The sequence below is a fragment of the Ammospiza nelsoni genome, chromosome W (assembly GCF_027579445.1).
Source record: "Ammospiza nelsoni isolate bAmmNel1 chromosome W, bAmmNel1.pri, whole genome shotgun sequence".
Lineage (NCBI taxonomy): Eukaryota > Metazoa > Chordata > Aves > Passeriformes > Passerellidae > Ammospiza > Ammospiza nelsoni.
In genome coordinates, this window is record NC_080668.1 from 17,984,100 (window position 1) to 18,009,789 (window position 25,690).

Below are 25,690 nucleotides of genomic sequence, written 5' to 3' on the forward strand. Positions count from 1 at the left end.
ATGGTCATGGGAGCCACCTCAATCTCAATGGGTGTGTGTGCAGTGTCCCCAATAACAAAGTACTCACTGTCCAATCTTGTGCGATCTTTTGTCAAGTTCTGTGAGTCCTCTGGTAGGTCCACTCCAATGACTGTCCACTGGGTAGACCTGAAAACAAAAGCTTTGGTGGTCACAAGCTTGAAGCGTTTGTGAGGCCGCCAGATTTTATCCTGTATACAGTTATTTTGCTTTCCCGCACCCCGCTTCCCTTCTTCCCCCTTTTCTGTTTTGAGGGAGGTTTTCCCCTGAGGGAAGCCCTCTGCATTTATGTCATGGCGTGGGGTGGGCGTGCGCTCGTGTTCTAGTTTGTTGGTGTGAAGGGTATCTTTTGTTGCTGGCTTTGGGGGCAGTCATGGGCAAAGTGTCCTGTTTTTTTGCATCTGAAGCAAATGACATGTTGAAGGTGCTCTGATTACATCTGTTGCCTCCTCACTCCTGGAGATACAGCTGCCACAGTCTCTGGGTTTGTCGGCCTTGACCATGCCTCCCATGCAGCAAACAGTTCCGCCTTCCTAGCACACGCTTTGATCATCTCTGCCAGTGTAGGTGGGGGGTTGAGAGGCAGTCCCAGGAGCACGCAGCTGCAGACTTCATTGGCATTCCTCTGTGCCATCTCTTTCACTGTCTCCACTTGTGTCTTGCAGTCTCATACTTGTCTCTCATCCTGTGCATGGAGCCGGTTGACAAAGTGCAAGAAACTTTCTGAAGGAGACTGTTTAATGTCAAGGAAACTACCACTAGGTTCCACAGTTGGTAGCTGGTTTAAACCCTTATCCGCAGCCTTTGAAATCTTATCTAGAATGTATTTTGATAACACCCGAGCTTGGTCCTCAGGCTTAGCTCACTCCCCCTTGCCGCACAGATGTTCTTAAGTAATGTTATTATTTTCTAAATCTTTGTCACCCTGAGGGATTTGCTTAAGTTCCTCCAAGAGATCCCTGAGAGATCTCTTCCAGGAGCTTTCCCATAGATCAAACTCTGACTGGGTAAGCAGGCACCAGAAAAGATCTAGGAGGTCAGTAGGAACCAATTCAAGGGATGTTAATGTATCTCTTATCAGGCTTCTAAAAATTTTGCTTTCTCGCAAATTCTAACTGACTTTTACATAACTCGCGCTTTGTCTGATAGGAGACGGGCTGGTAGGTTCTAGGGCCGCTTCTACTACCTGTGTATTGAACAGGGGCTACCAAGGGAATTACTTCTTCCTCCCGGTTTTGAAACCCAGGGTTTTCCCTTTCAGTCCCACCCCCGTGGGACCCGGCAGGGGGACCACCCCCTCCCCCAGTCCCACCCTCATATGAACTAGACAAGGGAATAACCCCCACCGCAGCCCCACTCCCTTGGGAAGCAGGCGGGGAAACACCGCTCACCCCACCCGCTTGAGGACTCGGAGGGGGCACACCCCCTGCCTCTGACCCCCCCACCCCGACGCCTTGGTATCTGGGAGGGGGGACATCCTCTCCCCCTGCCCCACCCTCGGTGGAATCAGGCAGAGGCTCACCCCCCCAGGCCTTGGCTCCACCCTCTTGGGACCTGAGCAAGGGGGCGTGGGAAACAGGAACAGGCAGGGGGGCGGGGCAACAGTGGGAACCAGGAACTGGGTTGCAGGATGATGTCATGGAGGGCGGGGACATAAAGGGAGGGGGAGGAGGGTCCAAGGGAAGGAAGGGGTTGTAAGACTGGAAGGGGCTGGGGGAGGACACAGGGGGGCGAAAGGGATTGTGGGGAGAAGAGAAGTAATTTGAGGGCTCAAACACGTGGATGCCACCATTTTGGGCTCCGACCATGCGGTCAACAGTATCTTAAATGCCAACCATGTGGTCGTAGCCATTTTTGGAATAGGGGGGATCAGAACGCAAAATCGGGGTAACGGGAACTAGGTTAGAGGGGTGCAGGGAAGGTGTTCTGTCAGCCTGCACACAACTGCCAGAGCCAGGGTACTGAGAGGGAGGTGAGAGGCCAGGGAAACAGTGGCAGTGCCAGGTACCCTGTGATTGCCGGGGAGCCTCGCTCATCTCTCTCAGTTCAGGGGCAGAGGGTTTGGGAGGAGGGGTGGGAGAAGCCGCGGGAGGGGAAATTTGCTCTGGCAGTCCCTTCAAATCCCTCTTTAGCACTTCTTTCCAAATCACCAGGAACACAGGAAAAAATTGAGACACTGTTGCATCTCCCTGTTCTGCTTTCGCCGGTAACAAGGTTCCAATTTTGTCGCAGGCAGAGACAGAATTAACATTTCTACTACTTAGGGTATCTAAAACGAGGGTATAAATGTTTCTCTGTGTTGCAGAAAACTTTGCACCCATTCTGATGTTATTTGCTCTCTGCAGCACTCAATCTACCTTCCTTACAGGCAGCACAAACAAAAAACGGAAAGCACTGAGTCCACAGCCAATACGAGAAACAATCTGGGCAGCCTCCCCGTTCCTCCTCTCCGGGGGAGAGACAGAACTGCTTCCGTACAAACTGCGTGGCTTTTAAAATGGCGAGCGGCAGCTGCTGGCTCCCCCGCGCCACGAGGCCACCACGCGGGTGCTCAGAGCCACCTGCGCTGGTCCGCTGGGGTCCGCCACTGCCCAGGTGCGACCGCTCATGGCAAAAACATGAGCCGCAGCCACTCTGCCACTGCCCGCACTGGCCGTGGCACCGAGATTATCGCAGAACCTCCCCGGACAGCTGAATCACTCCGTGCGCAACGGTGCGGCCCGTCCTCGGAGCTCTGTGCCGCCAGGACCCAACCGATGGAACCATGCAGCCTCTGGAACCACGCACAGGCACTGGCGTAGACCTGGAGCCGCTCTGCCTGCGTTCGACACAAATCCTCTTTGGGACCGGACCTTTCCCTGAACCGGGAGCTCACCCCCACCCTCTGGGGGCCCTTCCGGGGTCCAACTACCACTCGCGGGGAATACGCACCCTTCTTGGGGACTTTGGCTAGCTGGGAGAGATGTAAAGAAGTCCTCGTCCGAAATCAGTCTGCTGTAGGCACGGCAGGTTCCTGATCCCACCCTCTAGCCTTCTTGACGACAAAAACACGATGAAGAAGTCAGAGGAAGGTGAAAGTCCCAAAAGCTAACATAATCCACTCGTGGGAATTACCAGCTCCTTCGTGACCGTCATGGGAGACGACCACTTGGGGCGCCACCTCCAAGAATTCCATGTATCTCAGGCTGTTATATGAGTCCAACCCAGCTAGCTCTGGACTCTGGCCCACACGGTCTTACATGGACAAAGTAAAAGACGAGAAGAGCTCTTCTCCACGTGGGGACGAGTGTCCTGTTTATTGGCTTGGGAGGAGACAATTCCAGGTGAAACCTTCCAGGTGTAAAAGAGGGCGTGACATCCTTGCAGTGGACTTTTATACCTGAGGGAATTGAGGCGGGGAAAGAGGACCGCGGTCAATGGGATACCATTGAGGAGGGGCGAGGGGAGGGGTAACCAGGGGTCAGACCACCAGGGGATATAGCAGTGGGGTGCATGAGGGAAAGACCATGTGATGGGAGAGGGGAAATAACAATCTATGTGACATAACATACTCAGTACAAATTTCCCATCACCCAGTGCAAAAAAACAACTAAATAAACTATTTAGTGCAATACAACAAATATGGTAATTATAGTAGTCATGACAGGCTATGGGTAAAAGTTAAAGTATAGAATAGTTCTTTTCTATTAAGATGCTCAGTAAAGTATATAATGCATTGTAACCAAAACTAAGGGGTCTTCAGGCCTGCCTGCAGCTGGAGCTGACAGCTGTAGGCACAGGGTCTGTCACCCATGACCCTGGACTGCTATAATATCTTGGATGTAATAAACGGCATTTTGAAGAGCCATCTGGAGTGCCGCATCTCTCATTCAGGCTCTTACTCCTCCCATTATCAGTTTTCAGGCCTCACCATCAAGGCTGTGGCTGCACAGTTCTGCAGACAATGAGGCCAGCTTCTGGCCACTGGGTCTAACAGCTTAGAAAAATAAGCAGCAGGCAGTCGTGTTCCCCCATGCTCCTGTACCAAAATTCCTTTAGCACGGCCCTGTTTAACATCCACCTATAACTCAAATTTCTTTTCTGAGTCTGGAAGGGCTAAGACTGGGGCATGAACCAATGTCTTTTAATTTTCTAAAGCTTTGCTCTCCTTCTGGTGTCCATACCACAATATAAGGACTGTCCTGTGTTAAAAAGTCATATAAAGGTCTGGCCACAATAGAAAAATCTTCAATCCATGCTCTGCAGTACCCCACCAACCCTAAAAACTGCCATAGCTCCTTTTTTTTTCCTGGAATAATGGTGCTTGCAAAATTTCTTGTATTCTTTCTGGATCAATACACCATAACCCTTCAGTCAAAATATGTCCCAGATATTTAACCTTTTTGGTTTTTAGTAACCAATTGCTCTTTATCACAATTTTTTGTATCAATTCCGCTCTAGGGGTAGGGAGATGACTAACAAATTAATCAAGGAAAGATAACAAAATATTTTCCCCTAATTTTTTCCTATAGCACCCACAGAGGAAGCTGCATCATAAACACCTAGGCCTGCATAAGGACACCACCATCTCGACAAGGCAGCAGTGGCAGAATTGGCTTCAGGATTAGAATCTGACAATTCTACTTCTCCACAACAAACTATAGACTGGTGGGGTGGTTCCTCACAAGATAGGAGTTGCAGAATTGGCTTCAGGACTGAAACCTGCGAACTCTCTCTTTATACAACAAAACACAAAAAGTAGAGCGGCGTGGGTCCCTTCAAAACAGGAGCCTTTCGGCTCCACACAAAACTCCACGTAGACAAAGGAATTAATTTCCCAAATGTATTTATCACAATTCTTTTCAGAGAAGGATGTGTTCAAACTTCTAAGCCTACAGAAGAAATCACAAGTTCCACAACCCCTTGAATAATCAGAGATCTTTTTGACAATTTTCCTCCCTTAGGGATAAAATTGAAGGTGGCTCGAGAGGCCCCTGTGTCTCCAAGGAAAAACACTACCTCTCAATCTGGACTCAGCTTAAAAATTAAGAAGGGTACCATTGTGGTGGGTCCCTGGTATAATGGGAGCTCCTGGCAGCCCTAACAATCCATCTCCATTAGCTTCTGGACTTCCTCCTCCTCCTTGTGCTCTCTCTTTATCACACACCATAAACCAGAGCCAGTCTCTGTCTTGCCACAGTGTCCAAACACAGCTCCCACCCACCCCCTCCGGGTGTCCCGGTGGGCACAACTGGCAGCATCACTGGCGGCCCACTGGGCGTCCCGCAGCCTCATGGGGACCAGAGACCACTGCTGCCCCTGCCCGGGTGTGGAGGGGGTCAGGCACCACCTGGCGCTGAGTCCTGGCTGCCCCACAGCCCCCATAGGCCCCACAGGCTGTGCTCCCGCTCCCACACTTCTGCACCCAGTCCTGCAGCTCCTTGCCTCAACCATCTCTCTCCACAGTCCCACTCAACCAATTCTGTTAATCCACACCAACACTATCCGTCCGTCCCCTGTTGTCGAGACCCCCTCTTGGCTCCCCTTAATGGGCCCCCCCCCGGTATGGATTGTCAAGACCCTTTCTCAACTTTCCCTTATTGCTCCCCCTGGGCATGGATTGTCAGACCCCTTCTTGACTCTCCCTTAATTACTTCTGGGAGAATGTGTAAACCAAGCCCCTTCCTGGCTTTATGTTTTCAACCCTCCATGAGTGCCTTTTTTCATCTGTGCTACCCTCCAAGGGTGCCCTCCCGGGTTTACTCCCCAAAGATGCCATTGTACTCACCAGTGAGATTTTCAGGGGTCCTTCCTTGTGGACTCCTCCTGGTCCGCCACTCATCTGTCTCCTGGACAGTCTCAAGAACTAATCAATTGCCCAGTGCCAGCCACCACCAAGGGAATGTTAAAAATGACTATATAATATTGGCTTTCAAATTTATGTATTAGCTTTTGCATGTTGTTATTGATCATAAGTGTTTAGATATGGTACAAATTATAACTCCTTTTAGTTGCTTGTTCATATAACATAATCTATCAGTTCAAGTATGTACTGTATCGTTTGTAGAAATAGTAGTGTAATTAATATAATCTTTATGTATAGCTTATAGAAATAGTGGCACGATGAAAGTATTATAGACCTTAGCAAAATATAAGATGTGAAAAGGCTTCTGTGTAACTAAGAAAACAGTGTAAAGCCATCTGCGGACTGACCTCTCCAAGTGATAACAGTGACACATGACAGAGTACCGGAGGAGACTGGGGAAGAACTCGTTAACTCATCAGAAACAGGGATGAAACCATGGGAGGAAATAAAATTTATTGACTTGATCTCAGGAGGTCATACAAATAAGTCAGGATGGGAAACCTAAACACAAGGAGTCCCTGGAACACCAAAAGCTCTCAGGAATGTTTGAATAACGTATAAGCTAATGAATATGCATGTAACCCCAGCAATGTAACTGTATATAGAGAACAGGATTTTAAGCTATTTTTGTGTTCTTTGGCTGTTTGCCAAAAGCACCCCAGCATTGGAAATATTGTCCTTCTTTTATCCTTTTATTAAACTTTTAAGAAATTCAAAAGAGTGAAGTCTGTTTTTCACAATTTGGAAGTCCCACTGAGATATACCTCCAGTCTCTGTGGCTCCAGGGGTCTCCGGTGGGAGGTGTCCCACTTAAATTACAGCAACCCACCCGGGCTTTCCCTGCTGCTACAAGAAACTGCTGGTTAATCCTCAGCCAGAAGGATAAAAAGGACAAAAAGAGAAAGTGAAGTAAAACTCCCTAAGAAATCGTGGGAACTCCTAAACCAGTGCACCAAGAACCTAGACGGGTGAGTATATCGCAAAAAAAAGGGGATTGTGAAAAATCTGGGAGTGTGTGTACCTGTGTGTGAGACGTGGATGGGACAGTCCCCAATCTGCAAAGCGATTGCAGAGTCTTTCTAACTGCATTTCCATCTCCCTGCGAGGGGCCGGGCTGGTGACTACACGCGAATGATGTAGACTGAGTGATAACCCAGAATGCAGAAGGATTAGCTACCTTGGGGTTAAAACAGGGATTAAGGAAACAAAGGGGACTGGAATTGCCTGTAATTTTGACTGCAGGAATCCTAATTCTGAAGTAGTACTGCGTTCAACCCATGTCTGAGTGCCTGTAGGAATCTTGGCTATATTGAGGGTTGTGTTGGTGCAGAATCTGTGTGAAAAACAAGGTTCACTCTCCTGTAAAAATTTAAACGTTTAGTAAAGGACAATAGGAGACAAAGACAATAAAGCAAAGATATACAGCCAGGTGCTTCTTGGCACTTAGCCAAGAGCACACCTGCTATTTTGGAAACACCCTTTATATACCATTTCTATTGTATCGGCCTGTTACATATTCATAAACAATTATGCATATTAAACTTTTCCCCAAACTAGTTTACTGTGAAGGTGTTCACAGGGGTCTCAGGTTGAGGGAAGAGACGAGGATTTGACTCCATGTTTCAGAAGGCTTGATTTATTATTTTATGATATATATTACATTAAAACTATACTAAAAGAATAGAAGAAAAGATTTCATCAGAAAGCTAGCTAAGAATAGAATAAGAAGGAATGATAACAAAAGCTGTCTCAGACTCTCTGTCCGAGCCAGCTGGGCTGTGATTGGCCATTAATTACAAACATCTAACATGGACCAATCAAAGATCTACCTGTTGCATTCCACAGCAGCAGATAATAGATGTTTACATTTTGTTCTTGAGGTCTCTCAGCTTCTCAGGAGGAAAAATCCTAAGGAAAGGATTTTTCATAAAAGATGTCTACGACAGTTTACATGTTCCAAGAATTGTTTAGCATATTTCCTCCTCAGGTCTACCTTTTTAGAGCATGCGTATTTCTTGGCTGTGATTTTAGTCCATTCTTATCATCACCTCCAGTTTTGGGCTTTGGTCCATACTTTCTTCATACCATGAGTGTTGCTAGTTGGCATATCTGTAGCAGGTGTCCTCATCATATGTTCATTGGATGTTATCCCATCCAAGCAGGCATTTTAACACAAGCATACCATATCAGCTATTTCTAAGTTTTAGTTAACAACAGAAAGAAAAAATATATAGCAAAGTTACTCTAACATTATGCATATAACATCCATTTTAATATTTGCAAAAAACCAATATTATAATATGTATCTGTAACAATCCCCCCTCTTATTCTTTATAAATCATTTGGCTTGAGCAATATTTCTTGTTCACTTGTACGCTTTGGTCTATGCTGGTGATTAGCTGAATAAAACAGGTTATCAAGGAAGAAATATCAAACCAGGAAGATGCTTAGCTTTTTCTATCATCCTATTCCCAATTGTCCTGGTTCAGGGCAAATTTGGGATAAAAGCATCATATAGTCAACCCAGGACACCAATACAGCTAGTTTTTAAATATTGATTCCCATTTTTGGACAGGTACCTGTGTCATTTTTCTGATATCTTTTGTTATTTCCAAGATGACATCCCCATTGTCATCTATTTTCAAGAATCTGATATATTAAACTTTCCACAAACAACCCCTTCTTTAGCCAATAGTCTAAAGCCAACCTATCCTGATACACTATGGTTTTTGTTTGGGTTTGTTGACTTGATATTAATTCCAATGCCTGTGCAGTTTTGTTTGTTATTATCTCTGTAACTGCTTGGAGTCTTAAAATATGATTCATCATATAATTTGGGGCCAATACAGAGTTAGATTGCTGTGCTGGTTTTATCTTTTTTTTTGTTAATTGTTCTTTTACCAAATCTTGGACTATACCTCTAAAGGCAAATGTAAAACAGATCCATCTCTCTCCTTTTGGACATTTACTTCCCCAACTATTACCACTTGTTCCTAAGTTTCTTGCAATACAGTATTTTTCCCCCATTTTGCCTACAGGTACTTAATTTGGATTGGTTAAAACAGTGACTGTTGACATGAGTGTATGTAATAAAAGAGGAACTTAGGTTTCTTTCCAAGGAAAGCTTTCGGTAGCATTTGTGACAACATCATGCCGGTATCCCGAAAGGGAAAAGACAACAAATGAGGGACAGAAACAGGAATAACAGAGGTCCAGTATGGCTTATACTCCCACCTCCCATGCCTGTAAGGTTGCAACCCACAGCAGGTGTATATGATCTTCTTGGTGGCGAGGACAGTGGCCAATCCGGTCTTGCCCTCGTTTTTCCCCTGTCACTTCCTTTTTGCTAATTTCCAGGCAAATAGTTTTTGACACTTAACTGTAGTTTCCCAACCATTCCTCAGGTATCTCCCATTCAACAGGCACTAATAATTTCCATCCACAAAGCAAAGTTATTATTTCATTTGTTTTGAGTTCTATCTGCATAGGGGGATAGATTTAGTACTCGGCACTTTTTGCAAGAAGAGCATCGATTTTGTGACCTACAATACCAATTTTTTCCTCATTTTAATAATTTACATTTATCACAGCTAGCATGTCCGGTATTGGGATGAATCAAACAGGGTATATGGTGTGGCACTGATGGAGGTTGTAAAGCCTCCTCTTCTGTGTGTAAGTCACAGGCTAAGGCCAGAATATGAGAACTCTCTGACCAAAGTAGTCCTGATCCTCCTATTTGAAGTGGAAGTATTCCTCCCCAAGGAGGTTGTCGGAGGTGTCTCAGGACTTGTCCAAGCAGCACTTGAAACCTCTGATGAAAGCCTGGCCTTATTTCCCAATTAGGAGTGATTCTTTGTACATTTCTTTGATTACTTGGGTCTTCCCAAACCATTACCACCCAGCCCCCATTTGAGAGTCAATTTGTTATCACCCAGTTTAGATGTGATAGTCCTTTCCACAGGTTCCTTCACAGGTCCTTTAATTCTCCTGGCATGAATCCACCCTCTTTCCCTGGTTTGGATTGCTGCTTCAGTAGTACCTGTAAAGGACTTCTTAATAGCACAGGGACAGTGACAAAAGGAAGACAATACTACATCACCTTTTGCCATCAGCATTCTCCAAAACTTTCTGGGTTTAGCAAAAAACTTTTTTCCACACTTGCCTCTTCTTTTTGTATCCAGCTGTGCTAACAGCTGCAGAAGCAAATTCTTCTTGTTGTGAGTCACAATTAGTTAAACAAGAAAGGCCAGGCCAATTTTAACACAATGAATCACATCTATTGCTTTTTACCCTCTGGGCAATTTTTAACTGTTTTAGCATCACAGACCCATTCCTCAGAAAAAAAGCCCCCCCTCCTAACAGCAAGAAAAAAGAAAAGAAACAAACAGAAAGAAAAAAGAAATCTTGCTTTTAAAATAAACCAACTTTGTGAGGTGGACAATTAGCAAGAGATTAAAGCTATCTCCACCTTGGTCTTATCTCTAGCGCTGTGCCCTCTCTCTCTTTTCACAGCAGTGCTTTCAATGTCATCCCTTGCCCCTCCCCCGCTGACGTCATTGCACCACAGTGGCCCCGGCTCACTCCGGGAGCGAGGAGGGGAACTTGCAGACAGCCACCTGCATGGTTACCCTAGGGGTGTGCCTTGCCTCCTTTTTGCGCTCTCTCTCTCACTCTCCCCTTCGACCCACCTACTGGGGCCCAGGTTGCCATCCCAGACTCAGGACCTTGGCAGGCTGGGAGCGACCCCTGGTAGCTCTGCCACTGAGCCAGCCTTCTCCTCAGTGGCAAACCCACGCGATCCGTGCCCAGCATTGCCAGGCTGGTGAGCGCATCCACCAACCCCTTGCCTTCTGGGACCCTGGCACAACCAAGCCAGCTCCCAACCCCCAGTGGTGCCCCACGAAAACCATGCCCTGCTCCGCCTCCATTGGGTGGACAAACACTGGGAATTGCTGCTCCGGGTCACTCCCATGAATCAACCCCTGCGGCAGCCCCTGAGACCTTGCTGCTTGCATGACAGTGGCCAAACACCTCCTAACCTTGACAACCCCCAACCTGGTGTCCTGACATTCTTTAGTAAGCATCTGGATAAACCATCAACATATTTTCTTTTCCCTTCAAGAAGGGCTTGTTCTGCTAAACCTTCCTGGACCCCAGTTCAACATTGAACAATCTCCAAACAACCATGTGTTAAGACATTTCCCTGCACTTGATACAGAAATTGTATTCAAACTCCTGTCCTCCTCCAGTACCAAGATATCTTTATTCCACATTCCAACATCCTAGAGTCTGTTAACAACCCTTTTTCTTTGTTGAACCTCTCCTTTTCTTCTTTTTTCATTTTTTTCCTGCTATTTTTTCCTCTTTTTTTCCCTCTGATTTAGCATACTTTGGACTGCATGAGGTGTACACACAACTAGTTTATCTCTAAAAGTAAGTTCACAGCTCTCTCCTCTTCTGGTACAAACCCCACTTCCAGTTGCATCTGCAAGTCTCTCCCCAACAAGCTGATGCCTGCCCCAGAAACCAACAAGACATCTCCCATCCAAATTCTAGTTTCTCCCTCAATTACCACATCTTTAATGACAAGAACTGTAAAACTCTCTCCTTTTGCCCCATTACCTTTACAGTGTCTTTATTTACACTATAGCCAGTTGGAATATTTTACAGGCAGGTTCTTTATGCCCCTGTATCTACCACAAATTCTAATTTTTCTTCTTGGGAACTCACTTTTAAAGTTATCACCGGCTCCAGATGGTATTTGTGCCCCAGGAAATAGAGCCTATGACTTCCCTATTCCTCCTCTGGGCCCATCTCTCGGAAGATTTTCAGATCATTTATCCGATCAGGGCAATTTCTGCTAAAATGTCCTTTGACCTCACAGTAAAAACATATTTTGAGAATGCTCCTGAGATTTGGTTTGTACTGGGATTCTGTTTTTTTCCTTTCCCCTGTCTCTATGACCTTCCTAGGAGTGGTGCCTGGGGGTTTTATATTCCTCTGGAAATTACTTTCTCGCATAGTGGTTACCATAATTTTTGCTTTCACTTTAGCTTTTTCTTCATCTCTCTGGAAATTAATCTTTCAAGCCTCCTTTAATAACCTATCTAGTGATCTATTGTGCCACTCTTCCATTTTTTCCTAGTTTTTTCCTAATATCTGGCCAGGTATTAGTGACAAAATTAATCCTTAACAGAGCTTGTCCCACAATAGTCTCAGGGTCTACTTTAGAATATTGTTTCATATTTCTCTTAAGTCTGTCTAACCATTCAGTTGGAGTTTCTTCTTTCCCCTGCTGTCCCTCAAAAGCCTTTTTAGACTTTTGCCCTGGGGATGCTGCATCTTTTATTCCATTAATTATTAAATTATGATAATCATTCATGTGTTTCCTCCCCTCCTCATCATTTTGACCCCAATTAGGAAGTGCTATTGGCATTTTCTGACCTCCTGAAGGGCCCTTCTTGTTTTCCCTTTACCAAATTTTTATTCCAGCAGCCCCGATCATTTCTCTCTCCTCCTGAGAAAAAACTATTTTAATTATAGATTGCATCTCTTCCCAAGTAAAGATGTTTGGACCAAAGAATTGGTCTAATTGCTCATCTGTGCCTATGGGATGTTCTAGTAATCCTTTAATTTCCTTTTTAAAATTTCTGATTTCAGACGAAGTTAAAGGAGCGTTTACAAACCCTGTTCTTCCCCCTCCCATTGGAACTTCTCATAGTAGGAATAAGCTAATCTCTTCATCCCACTATTTTTGTTCTTTATCCTTTATAACCTTTCTCCCTTGTTTTGAGGAAAGGTCGTGGAGGGCTGCCTCTTAGCTGAGCTTCTTGTGTTTTGATAAGGTTATTCTTCTTCAGGGAGAAAGTTTTCTTGAACAGCAGGAGCTGTTGTTACCAAGGGAATGGGACCCAGGGCAGGGATGGATGGATGGATGGATGGATGGATGGATGGATGGATGGATGGATGGAAGTGTCGAAGGAGGGATCCGCGCCAAGGCTTGATCCTTCAAGGGGAAGACATAGGCGGGGTCTGCTGCTGAAACTGCCAAAGGTGAGGGGTCTTCCGGTGGAAACCAAACCGGAGCGTGGATGGTCTGCACATGGTTCATGTCAGCTGGGTCAGCAGCTCCCAGCGCAGGCAGCGTAGACAAAGCAGGAGGGACAGGGCCAGCAGCAGTGGTAGCACCCAGTGCAGTCGGCACGGGCAGAGCAGCCTGGGGTGGAGCAGTGGGGACAGCCGTGGGAGAAGAGGTCGGGGATGGAGCGAACGGAACAAATGGGATCCCCGGCATAGCCAGTGGAGCGGCTGGGACTGGGGCAGACAAATTCACCGGCAGTCCCGGAGCCGGCACAGGGGCTGGATCGAGTGGTGCAGCTGTGAAAGGTGGGCTAACAAGCGGGAACAGAGGAGACAATACTTGTAAAGGATCCCAATATTTTTCTTTTTTTTTTTCCTCTTGTATCCAGCCCTTTTCTTTCCCCTTTTTCTTTTCTTGCTTTTTCTTGGGGGTTTCTGATATTTTAAAGATTTTTATTCTCCTATGATGTCCTGTCTAGCATGCAGCATATCCTCTTTCTTATGGATTAAATGGTTCTTTTGAATTTATAAATAAATCCAGAACCTGACAAATCCAAACTTCAAAAGAGACGTATCTAGGCCAATAAACATGGTCAGATCTTATTTCCTTCTTTGCTCATTTAATAATACAAAATTGGATCTTTACCTTGTCCTTCCTCCTTGTACAAGGATTTGTATCCCTGTTAGCTAACATAACTCCCAGAGGGCTATCTTGGGGTATCTCTGCTGGTACTCTTTTATTCCCTTTTTTTTTCCTGTACCCAACTTACTGGTTTTCTGTCCTATTTTTCAAGATCTTATCTATTCTTCCCCTGCCTCTGTTTCCCACTTTCTCTAACAACCTAAATACCACCTTCTTCCCACAAGACCCACTTTCTCTCACAATACAATGCAATACAATACACCTCCCTTTCTTCACCAAGTTCCCCATCAGAGGGCCCCTCTGCCTCAGCCCCCCCCGTCAGGTTCTGTTATCAGCCCCAACTCTTTGTCCACATCTTGCTCTGTTTGTTCTCACTCTGTTTTCCATTCCTTTAATGCCTCAAAGAGCGAGTCCCAAGTAACTGCTAGATGGACAACTGTTTTATCTCCCGCTCGAATGACTTGCCAAAGTCTGTCCCCGACTTTTTTCCATGCCTTAACACTAAATGCTGTGTTGGGATCAGTGTCAAAATTCTGTGATTTAGCCCACAGCAATATATTGCGCAGCGCATAGTCTGACGTGTCATTCCCCTTATTTCTTAACAAAACTTTCCATGTAGACAGAACATTTTCTTCCTCTTTAGATAAATTATGTCCCATTATCACTAGTTGGTGGCTCACCTACTTCCAGGTGTCTTGATTGGAGGGAATCAGGTCCGGACCTCCCTGTGGTTTCCACCTGCCACTCTCAGCTGCACCAACGCCGCCTCCCCCACTACGTCCCAGTGGGTCATGGTTGCCAATTGCTAGGACCCCGTATGGGCCCCCACCGACAAGGTTCTTATCACATCGGGGATCACCAAAGGTCGCAGTCGAGGCGGTCACAACACAAAGCAGAGACCACAAGCAGTCTCAGTTGGCAACACTTTATTAGTGAACATGGCTGATCTTTTATACACTTTGCAATTGTTTACCCTTCTTCTACCTTAACTATTGGCCACAATAAGTCAATACCATGCCATTGGTGAAAAGTTATAGTGACTTCACCTAACTTTCTAAAAATGCTTCGTCCAGCTGCAAAGTGTTCTTATCTTTCTTCTCTCCATCTCCTTGGTTACAGCCTTAGAGAAAGCTCCTTATCAGCTTCTTCTTACTTCTTGACTTCTTCTCGCTCCTTTAGCTAACAGGCCTGCTGTTAGCCCCTTCCACATTTCACCTTGATACAGCCTGTAAAAGTGACTTGTCTTTGAGCTTGTGATGCAATGGAGCTCTCATTTAAATATAAAATAGACACTGTACTTTTTACAATGGCAGGAACTTATGCAACCCACACTAATACTCAAATAGTTCAGACTCGACCCAAACTTGAACCTGAGTGTATGAAATAGGCCCCTACGCAGTGAGTAATGTGGGTGAACAACAGCTGTTGTTCAATCCAAAATAGGGTCTCAAACGTGTTGAGTTGCTAATGCAAATTAACATCTCAAAAATCCAACTAGCCTGCTCCTCTTTCCTAAGGACATCCTTTGAGGGCTGGACAATGTGGTTACAAAGAGAGGTATACTTCAGGAGCAGAATAAGAAAGGATCTAACTGGGATGTTAGGAGTTTTAAATGGAAATTATTCAGAAATACTGATGAATAATCTGGCCACTGCAGCAGGTGGCCTAACAAAATTGAAGCAGCCTTTACAGTCATCTCTATTGGCATTAGGAACTAGCCAGTGGCAGATTTCAAAAGTACTGCCAAAGTGGGAAAAGGCCGGGGACCAAGACCACAAGTTAATAGTAGAAGCACTTAGTACAGTTCATGATAATGTGTCTTTAGCTTTCAGCTGTATACAAGCACAGTTATGGATGCAGGCAACAGCAGCTCTGATCATACGGTGTCCTGGGTTGACTATATGATGCTTTTATCCCCAGTCGTCTCATTTTGTTTATGCTGAATAATAAGTTTTGTAAATTTAAGACTTGTTCCAGAGAGTGAAGGGGGGAGAGAAGAAGCGCGCAGTTTGTTCTCAGACACTGTACTCACTCCTCCACATTCCTGCTCCTGACTGTTGTTGTCTGCGGATGGACAGATAGCGGCACAGAGCTCTCTTTTGCTTTTAGTTAGTTTAGCTAGCTGAGGCAAAGAAGTTCCCTGAACTTTGGGGTTTTTTTCCCTTTTCTTTGGACCTGTTTAAACCTGCTCTGGACTGAACACCCAGGAGAGCACCGGCAGCTGCATCTGTGGCCCACCGGGCCAGACCTGGCCTGCAACATTTCCAGCACCGGAGGGACTGATAAGAGACTGAGTGAGCTGAGCCGCAACCTGGGGACAGGGTTTTCTCAGTTTGTCATCTCTTTTGGAGTGGCAAGGGGTCTCATTGTTTGACATTGTTTAGGTTTTATTGTTTAATAAACAGTTTTTTTCCACCTTTCTCCAAGGAGGTATTTTCTCCTGGACTGGTTGGGGGGAGGGGCCGATTGAATTTGCTTTACTACCGGAGCCCCTTTGGGGATTCTCTCCCAAATTTGCTCTAAACCAGGACATATGGGAAGGGGGTAAAGGTAATTTTCCAGCTGAAATTCAAAAGTTGTCTGGGATAATGCGATTGATTTAGAAAGGAAGTTTCAATCCTGGTGGACTATGGTGAATTTCACCTATGATCCTGCTTCTAATGTAGCCACTGCCTTTGTGCTTACCATACGTAATGCCACTGTTTACGTTATCCACCCCATCATTGTACTAGGATTAAATAATGAAAAAACAGTGCTCTACCCTTCAGAACATAGAGTGTGGGCACGAAAGATGAATGAAAAGTAGCAAACAGTAAACTTAGAATCCTGCATTACTAGAGAACAGCTAGGATTCATTTGCGAAAGCAATACTATTATTGCCCAAGATATGTGTCTAGACACTGAATAAAATATTTGCCACTTCGAGATTCATCCAGTCACTCATCTGAAAACTTTGCTCATATATACTAGTAAAGAGTGTGTGTGCTTGAGAACTGCCTGTGCTGCTGTAAAAATTGATAGCAATGATGTTATTTTTTCTTGTAGAAATCATTCTAATTTCTGTATTTGTAATTTGTTAAGATTATCGAGTGTAGTTTTTCTGTACTTAGACCAAGTGACATCCCACCAGCTGATTAAAATCAATTACACAATGTATCACAGACTATCACCTACTCCTATTGGGATGGACCTTACATTAGTAAAATATTTAATTAAGCACCAAGACCTACTGGGGATCTTGAAAGAAATCCAAGAAAGCAAAAAGAAAACCTTAATTACTGTCCAACATGATACAAAAGAAATAACCAGAATTCTACATAGAATAAAACAAAATGCAGATCATCAGTGGTGGGATGTGATATTTAGGTGTTTGCCAACTCCAAATAGAATCTTTAATAAGTTGTGTCATCCCGTTGTAGTTTTGTTAATATTAGCTGAAATAAGTTTAGGACTCCATGTTTCAGAAGGCTTGATTTATTGTTTTATTATATATATTATATTAAAACTATACTAAAAGAACAGAAGAAAAGATTTCATCAGAGGGCTAGTTAAGAATAGAATAAGAAGGAATGATAAAAAAAGCTTGTGTCTCGGGCAGAAAGTCTGAGCCAGCTGACTGTGATTGGCTATTAATTAGAAACGACTGTTTTGCAGAGAAAAAAAAGGACTCCACAACTTTGTAAAAGTTGTAAAGCCGGTATGTTTTATTACAGCGCTGGACGCATGCAGAGATTGCTCTCCTCAAAAAAGGCATGCGTACCTCTGAGAACTTCAGGTCTCTTTTTATCTCTCTCAAATACATATGCATACAGTTTCACAATAGGTTCATACATATTCATTTTTATGGGCTTTGCGTGACATTTGCCGCTAGTTCCTTTTTATCAGAAAGAATTCTGAGGTCAGGTTGACTTGCCCTTACAGCAGTCCTTGTCTCTCTCTATTATCTTTTGTCTCCCCCCCTTTATCTCTGTCTTTCACTGAAGTAACTTCACTGAGCTTAGGCCTTGCAGTCTGGCTAAATAACTATGGTTTCTAACTACAGACTCAACTCAAAAATGTACATTTCACCTGAATTAAAATGGATTTCTATCCTGGAAAATTTTCATTTTGCCTCACGACTCTATGAGACCAATCACAGATCCACCTGTTGCATTCCACAGCAGCAGATAACCATTGTTTATATTTTGTTCCTGAGGCCTCTTAGCTTCTCCGGAGAAAAAATCCTAAGGAAAGGATTTTTCAGAAAATATCGTGGCTACAGGTAACTCAAAGATCATTTCATAGGGTAAGACTCCTAGATCTGACCAGAGTTGGGTTCTAATTCTTAACAAAGCTAAAGGGAGGCATTTTATCCATGACATTTAGTTTTCAATCATTAGCTTATTTAAGAGTTCTTTAAATAGTTTGATTCATCCTCTGAACACGACCAGAACTCTGTGGATGCCACGGAGTGTGTAACTCCTATCTTACTCCCAGGGCTTGAACAACTTTCTACAATATCTTAGATGTGAAATGAGTTCCCGCGTCTGAATCAATCCTATTCACCATCCCATACTGGGGAATGATTGATTCTAGAAGGGTTTTACTCACAGTATTGGTATTGGCTTTAACAGTGGGTACCGCCTCTACCCAATGGGTCAAGTGATCTACTATCACTAGCAAAAACTTCCACCATTGTACCTGGGGAAGCTCAGTAAAGTCTACTTGGATGTTTTGGAAGGACCGTAAGGCTAGTTTCTGCCCTCCTCTGGGTGCTTTTCTCAAGACTTTCCTATTCAATTGTTGACATACCATATACCATTCAGTTTTTTGCTTAGCTATTCCAAAAATTAATATGCAGTCTCGGTCCCTTAGGAATTTATCGCTTAGTGCTTGAGTACCCCAATGTGTTTTACTATGCATGCCTTCTAGCATTTTTTCTTGGCAAGAGGTTCATTTAACACTTGCCTCCCATCTGCTAATCTCCATTTCTATGGGAAATGCTGGGTGCCCCCCCGACAAAGGAAGATATGATGCATCTGACTCCATCTTATCAGAAGGGTAATTAATTACGCTATTATACTATATTACTCTATACTATATTACACTATATTACATTTCATCTAAACTGAATCTGCCAAGCACTCAGCTGCACTGAACTGCGCAGAATCCCATGACTGTCAGCCGACAGTCCCGACACACACACACACACACATGGATTCAATTGGTCAGTGAATCAAAACAATCATACCAGAATCCAATTTCCAATTCGCTTCAGGTAAACAATCTTCCACAATACATTCCACTTGTGAACAGCGCAGGCGCAGCAAATGAGATAAGAATTGTTTTGATCATTCTTTTCTCTGCTTCTCTCACTGCTTCTCTCAGGTTCAGAGAATGTGAATCCCACACACTTTCCCTTGTTTTCCTTCTTGGCTCCTATTTTAAGGGGTACTCTCTTCTGTATGACTGAATACGAGGACTTCTTGCATTTCTTTCATGGAGGTTAACACCATCATTAGTTTTTCTGTCCCTGATTTGGCTGCATTCTTAGCTTCTAAATCTGGTAAATTGTTCCCTCGTACCTCTTGAGTCACCCCTTTTTGATGTCCTTTAACATATATTACTGCCACTTCCTCTGGTAATTGTAAGGTTTCTAATACCTCCAAAATAAGCTTTTCCTGAATCAGTTCCTTTCCCTTTGAATTTAACAGCCTCCTCTCTTCCCAAATTTTTCCAAAGGTATGCACTACTCCAAAAGCATACTTTGAATCTATACACATTGTTCCTCTTTTTTGTGTTGATAGTTCTAGAGCTCATTTTAGGGCATACAACTCACATGCTTGGGCTGATCAGTTGGAAGGTAACTTTCCCTTCTCTATGGCCACTAACGCTTCATCTGTTATAGTGTACCCTTGTTGGGTTTTCTGGCTGTTGCTGTTTAGGTGGCCTGGAAAGGCCCAGGGATGGCCTTGGAGAGCCGACGCTTCAAAGAACGAGGAGAGACTTCTGATCTTGTCTCGGTCTCGGTGTTTATTAATTGTTTATCTAAAAGATTTTCTTTCAGCCCGACAGAGGTCTGCACAGCAAGTCAGCCATGGGCACACTGCGAGCCCCCTGGGCGGTCACTTATCTTTATACTCGAAGTTACGTATACAATATTTACTATTTCTCCCCAATATCTTCTACCCTTATTAACCGGTGCACTTTTAGTAATGACCAATCCCAAAGTGCCACCACCACCACAGAAGATGGAGGCCAAGAAGAAGAAGAAGAAGGACAGGACACGCCCCAATTCCTCCATCTTACTTCTTTAGACCCCCCTGTACCAAAATCCTAAACCCTGTGTTCTACACTTTAACTAACTTATCCCTTCACCATTCACCCAGTGAATTCCTCCTATCCTCATACAGGTCTCATCTCCTGTGTAGGATCAAAATCCTGCCACCAGACACTTCTGGCAACATTCCAGGATTCCCGAGCCCCCCAAGGGTGGTCTCGGCCTCTCTGCACCTCCATCCTGAGGTGCTGAGATCCCACATCTCCCCCTTCTGTTTGCACCAGGAAGACTTCCTTTGTTATCCGATTCATAGTGTGTTTTAAACATGCAAATATGCATGGGATGACAAGTATGAGGAATAGGAGAATTATTAAAACATAGAATCCTACTCTTAAAATTCCTCTCCATATGGGAGAGATGTCAAAGAAGTCTACCCTTAAAATTCCTCTCCAAATGGGAGAGATGTCAAAGAATTCTACCATACATTTTGCTTTGGCTGACAGATAGGTAAATTACCCCCATTGCTTATTTCAATGAATGAAAGAATGATGCGTATAAGCATCATGAAACTCATGGCTTCACTTCTGTGTGACATCATTGCTTTGCTTTTCATTCAGGACCTTAACAGAGAATCCCCCCAAAGTCCTTAGTTTCTTCTTATTTCTCTTCCGAGTCGTCTTGGCAATCTGAGTCTCGACCCCTGTTTGAGTACTCGTCTCTTTTTTTTTTTTCTTGGATCTTTGTTCTGGGATCCGCATTTTCATGTTCTCGCACTCGAAATGGTTTCACGTGTCGTGCCGACACCCACGTCTCGATCTGTGGAGATACAAGCGAAACCCTTGCCCCCCACTAGGTGGCGCTGTCACCGGCCTCCCCAGCTCGGATGACAGCATGAGCTCTACCGCCCCTGTCCTGTCGACTGCCGTGTTCGTGATCTCATTTGAGACCGTGTCTGCTTGGCTTTTAATTCAGCTGAAAATGGAGCTTGAACACCAGAACGTCTCCCTTGAAGGGAAGGGACTGGGACTCCGAGGGTTATACCAGAGGCATCAAGTCTGAGGAGGGTGTGGAGCCGCTGGGACATAGGATCCCGAGCACGGCCCCTCCTCACCCGAGACGTCACTCTCTCCCCCTCGTTCCACCTCCGAATCTCCTCCCCTCGGTCTGTCCCGACTCTGTCTCCTCTCCCTCTGACGTTGTGTCCCTGGCTCCTCCCGCCGGTGTGTACAGCCCGCCCCCCGCCGGCACCCGGGCCCGCCCCGCAATTCGACCCGACTTCGCTCCCGGGTTTTTGCGAGTTTTGCCCGCCGCGCGCGTCTCCGCTACTCTGCCGGCCGGCCGGAGCGGCCGCCACCCCCCGGCGCCGCGCTGATAAAAGCCGCGTCTGCACTCATGTCTCCCTTGTCTGTCTCTTCACCCGCGCTCCCCGCCGGCTCCGTCGCTGCCGCGCCGTGCCCCCCGCGAGGAAGCGCCTCCCCCCCCGATCCTTTCTCTTCCCCCTGCACCCCCTCCTCCGATCCTGACTCCCTTATATTCTCCGGAGTTTTAGGACGCTTTAGGAGCTTCTTGGGGTTTCTGGGTTTTGGGACCGGGGGCTTTAATATTATTTCCTGCTCTCTTTTCTCGAGAGCCCTTTCCCCTGCCTTCTTGAGGTCAGAGGTAATTCTTTCCTGGAGCTTTGCTCCCCACCCTCCTTCCGAGGGTGCAGCAACTTTTCGTTGCTCTCCCAGTCTTTTCGACTGTTCAGATAGAGATTCTAGCATTTTTCTTGCCGGCGAGAGCAGCTTTAACGCTGTCTCGTCCTTCTTTGTTGCTAGAAAATATAAATGCCTATTAATTTCCTGCCAAAACCCCACTTCGAATAGCAGGCATGTTTCGGCCAGTGGGTAATTAAGCCTTGCCCACAACAACAGCTGTTTTAATTCTTTTCTTGGGATCCCTTCTGTATATGCTTGAGCCACGCCTTGTAAGGCGGACAAAATTTGTTTTTGCTCCTGGGACAGTGTACCCCCCATATTCTTATTTTTTGGCCTTCTCACCGACTCTGTCGTCAGAGCTGTCCGGAGGCTCCTGTCTCTGTCCAGCAGGTCACAGGAGAAGGATCCAGAGGCGCCTTCTGGTTCCGATCCGGGCTGCTCTACGAACTGCCTTCGGCAGAAGCTGAGAGATGGAATTCTCAGTGACTGCTGTTTTATTTTTGCAGACTCTTCTGGCTGTTTTTTTTTTCTTTTCTTTTCTTCTTTCTTCTTTTCCTTTTTTTTTTTTTTTCTCAAGCTTCTCTCCTCAGGAACTGCTCTCTCGGCTCTTCAGCTCTTCAGCTCTTCAGGGCTGATCCCCCCCCGAAAGGGTTGGTGGGGGGTGCCCACGCAGCGAACGCCACTTGTTGGGTTTTCTGGCTGTTGCTGTTTAGGTGGCCTGGAAAGGCCCAGGGATGGCCTTGGAGAGCCGACGCTTCAAAGAACGAGGAGAGACTTCTGATCTTGTCTCGGTCTCGGTGTTTATTAATTGTTTATCTAAAAGATTTTCTTTCAGCCCGACAGAGGTCTGCACAGCAAGTCAGCCATGGGCACACTGCGAGCCCCCTGGGCGGTCACTTATCTTTATACTCGAAGTTACGTATACAATATTTACTATTTCTCCCCAATATCTTCTACCCTTATTAACCGGTGCACTTTTAGTAATGACCAATCCCAAAGTGCCACCACCACCACAGAAGATGGAGGCCAAGAAGAAGAAGAAGAAGGACAGGACACGCCCCAATTCCTCCATCTTACTTCTTTAGACCCCCCTGTACCAAAATCCTAAACCCTGTGTTCTACACTTTAACTAACTTATCCCTTCACCATTCACCCAGTGAATTCCTCCTATCCTCATACAGGTCTCATCTCCTGTGTAGGATCAAAATCCTGCCACCAGACACTTCTGGCAACATTCCAGGATTCCCGAGCCCCCCAAGGGTGGTCTCGGCCTCTCTGCACCTCCATCCTGAGGTGCTGAGATCCCACATACCCTGATACCCGGTGTCCCTGGATTACACTTGAAGATCCACGGATGTACAATCGTTTTCCTGCTTGGAGTGATTAATCCGTTAGGTCCTCTCTTACTCTAGTTTGATAGTTTATAACCTCTAGGCAATTATGCACGAGTCCCTCATCTGGTTCTCCATACAAAAACTGGGCAGAGTTGAGTTGGCTACTCACTATTAGCTCTAAATCATTATCTATTAAGATGGCTTCATATTTCAACATTCAGGAATCAGTGAGCCATTTCTCAGCCTTTTGGCTTAGGATACTTCTAACTGAGTGTAGAGTATATATTTTCAATTTTCTTCCAAAGGTTAATTTCTTGCTTTCCTCTACGAATAGGGCAGTCGCTGCCACTGCCTGAATGCAGGTTTCCCACCCCTAGCTGACAGGGTCTAGCAGTTTTGATAAATAGGCCACTGGTTTCCTGGATCATCCCCAGTCCTGGGCTAGTACTCCATGTGCTACCCCTTTTTCTATATCTACAAACAGATAGAAGGGTTTGTCTAAGGCAGGAAGACTCAGTGCTGGTGCACTGATAATTTCTGTTTCAAATCTTCAAAGTTTTGCTCACCTTCTTTTTCCCACCTAATCTCCTCATCTACTAACTTTTCATACAAGAACTTGACGGCCTGAGTGTATCCTTCCATCCATAGCCTACAATATCCCAACAAGCCTAAAAACCTTCTAACCTTGCTTTTTGGCCATGGAAGTGAGACTATCCCCGCATTTCTCTCAGAGTTCAGTAGCCAAGTCCCTTGACAAATCACACAGCCAAGGTATTTTACTTCACACTCTTCAAATTGGAGTTTCCCTTTTGATACTTGAAGTCCTTGGACCCCAGAAAATTTAACAATGGTATGGTGAATTCCTGGACTTCTTTTTCTTCCCATCCTGAGAGAAGCAAATCATCTACATATTGCATAAGTTTTATGTCAGGTGTGATGGAGAAAAGTTGCAGTACTTCTCCTAGTGCTTGACCTAATAGGTTTGGGGATTTGGAAAACCCCTGGGGTAACCTAGTCCACCAAAGCTGTTACTTTCTTCCTGAATTAGGGTCCTCTCATTCAAAGGCAAATATATGTCTACTTTCTGCTGCTAGTGGGCAAGCCCAAAAGGCATCTTTTAGATCTATCACACTAGACACTGGTGTGATGGAGGAATATTACCCAATAGTGTATAGGGGTTGTGCACTACTGGGTATTGATTCACTGTTCTTTTGTTCACTTCCCTCAAGTCTTGGACAAGCCTGTAAATTCCATCTGACTTCTTTACTGGTAATATGGCTGTAGTATGGGGGGACATGCATGATTCTAAGGTCCTGTCTTCAAGTAGTTCCTGGATCACCGGCTGCAGTCCTTGTCTCCCAGGGAGAGTGGGTATTGTTGTACACGAACTGGATGGTTTTCATTAACTATTTTTATTACTATAGGTTTCATGTTCAATTTACCTTGGTTTTTCAGTTTTGCCCACACCATCTTATGAATTTTTTCCTCAACTTCTTCCCTTAATTGGAGAAGCTTAACTACCATTTTCCCTTCCTCTGGGATCACTCCAATGTCCAACTGCACCTGTAAATCTAGTCCTAATAAATTGCACCCTGCTTCTGGAACTAATAGAACATCCCCAATTCCTATTTTATTTGGCCCTTAAAAATGTTTTTACAAATATATCAATGGTAACAGGAAGGGTAAGACCAACCTTTGTTCCTTGTTAGATGTGAAAGGGAACTTAATAACTGCAGATGCAGAGAAGGCAGAGGTGCTTAACACCTTCTTTGCCTCAATTTTTAGTGAGAAGATGACTTGCCTTCAGGACAGCTGTCCTCTTGGGTGGGTTGATGGTATCAGGGGGCAGAATGGTCCCCCAGTTATCCAAGAGGAGGCAGTCAGAGAACTGCTGAGATGCTTGGATGTTCATAAATCTATGGGACCAGATGGGATCCATCCCAGGATGATGAGGGAGCTGGAAGATGAGCTTGCAAAACCCCTCTCCATCATTTATCTCCAGTCCTGGCTCACTGGTGAGGTTCTGGATGACTGCAAGCTGGCCAATGTGATGCCCATTCACAAAAAAGGTGGGAAGGAGGATCCTAGTAATTATTGACCAGTCAGCCTGCCCTCAGTATCCAGTAAGGGTATGGAACAGTTTATACTGAGTATCACCATGCAGCCCTTAGAGGGTGGCCAGGGTATCAGACCCAGCCAGCATGGGTTTAGGAGGGGTAGGTCGTGTTTGACCAACCTGGTCTCCTTTTATGACCAAGTGACCTGCCTAGTGGATGCAGGAAAGGCTGTGGATGTTGTCTATTTGGACTTCAGCAAGGCCTTTGACACTCTCTCCCACAGCATACTCCTGGAAAAGCTGGCAGCCCACGGCTTGGACAGGAGCACTCTTTGCTGGGTTAAGAACTGGCTGGATGGCCAGTCCCCGAGAGTGATGGTGAATGGTGCTGCATCCAGCTGGCGGCCAGTCACCAGTGGTGTCCCTCAGGGGTCTGTGCTGGGGCCCGATCTATTCAATATTTTTGTTGATGACATGGATGAGAGTATTCAGTCTTTCATTAGCAAATTTGCAGACAACACTAAGCTGGGAGTGTGTGTCGATCTGTTGGAGGGTAGGAGGGCTCTGCAGAGAGACCTAGAATGGTTGAATGGATGGGCAGAGTCCTGTAGGATGTAGTTTAATAAATCCAAGTGCCAAGTCCTGAATTTTGGCCACAATAACCTCCTGCAGCATTATAAGCTGGGGAAGGTGTGGCTGGACAGTGCCCAGGCAAAAAGGGACCTGGGAGTACTGGTTGACAGCCAACTGAACATGAG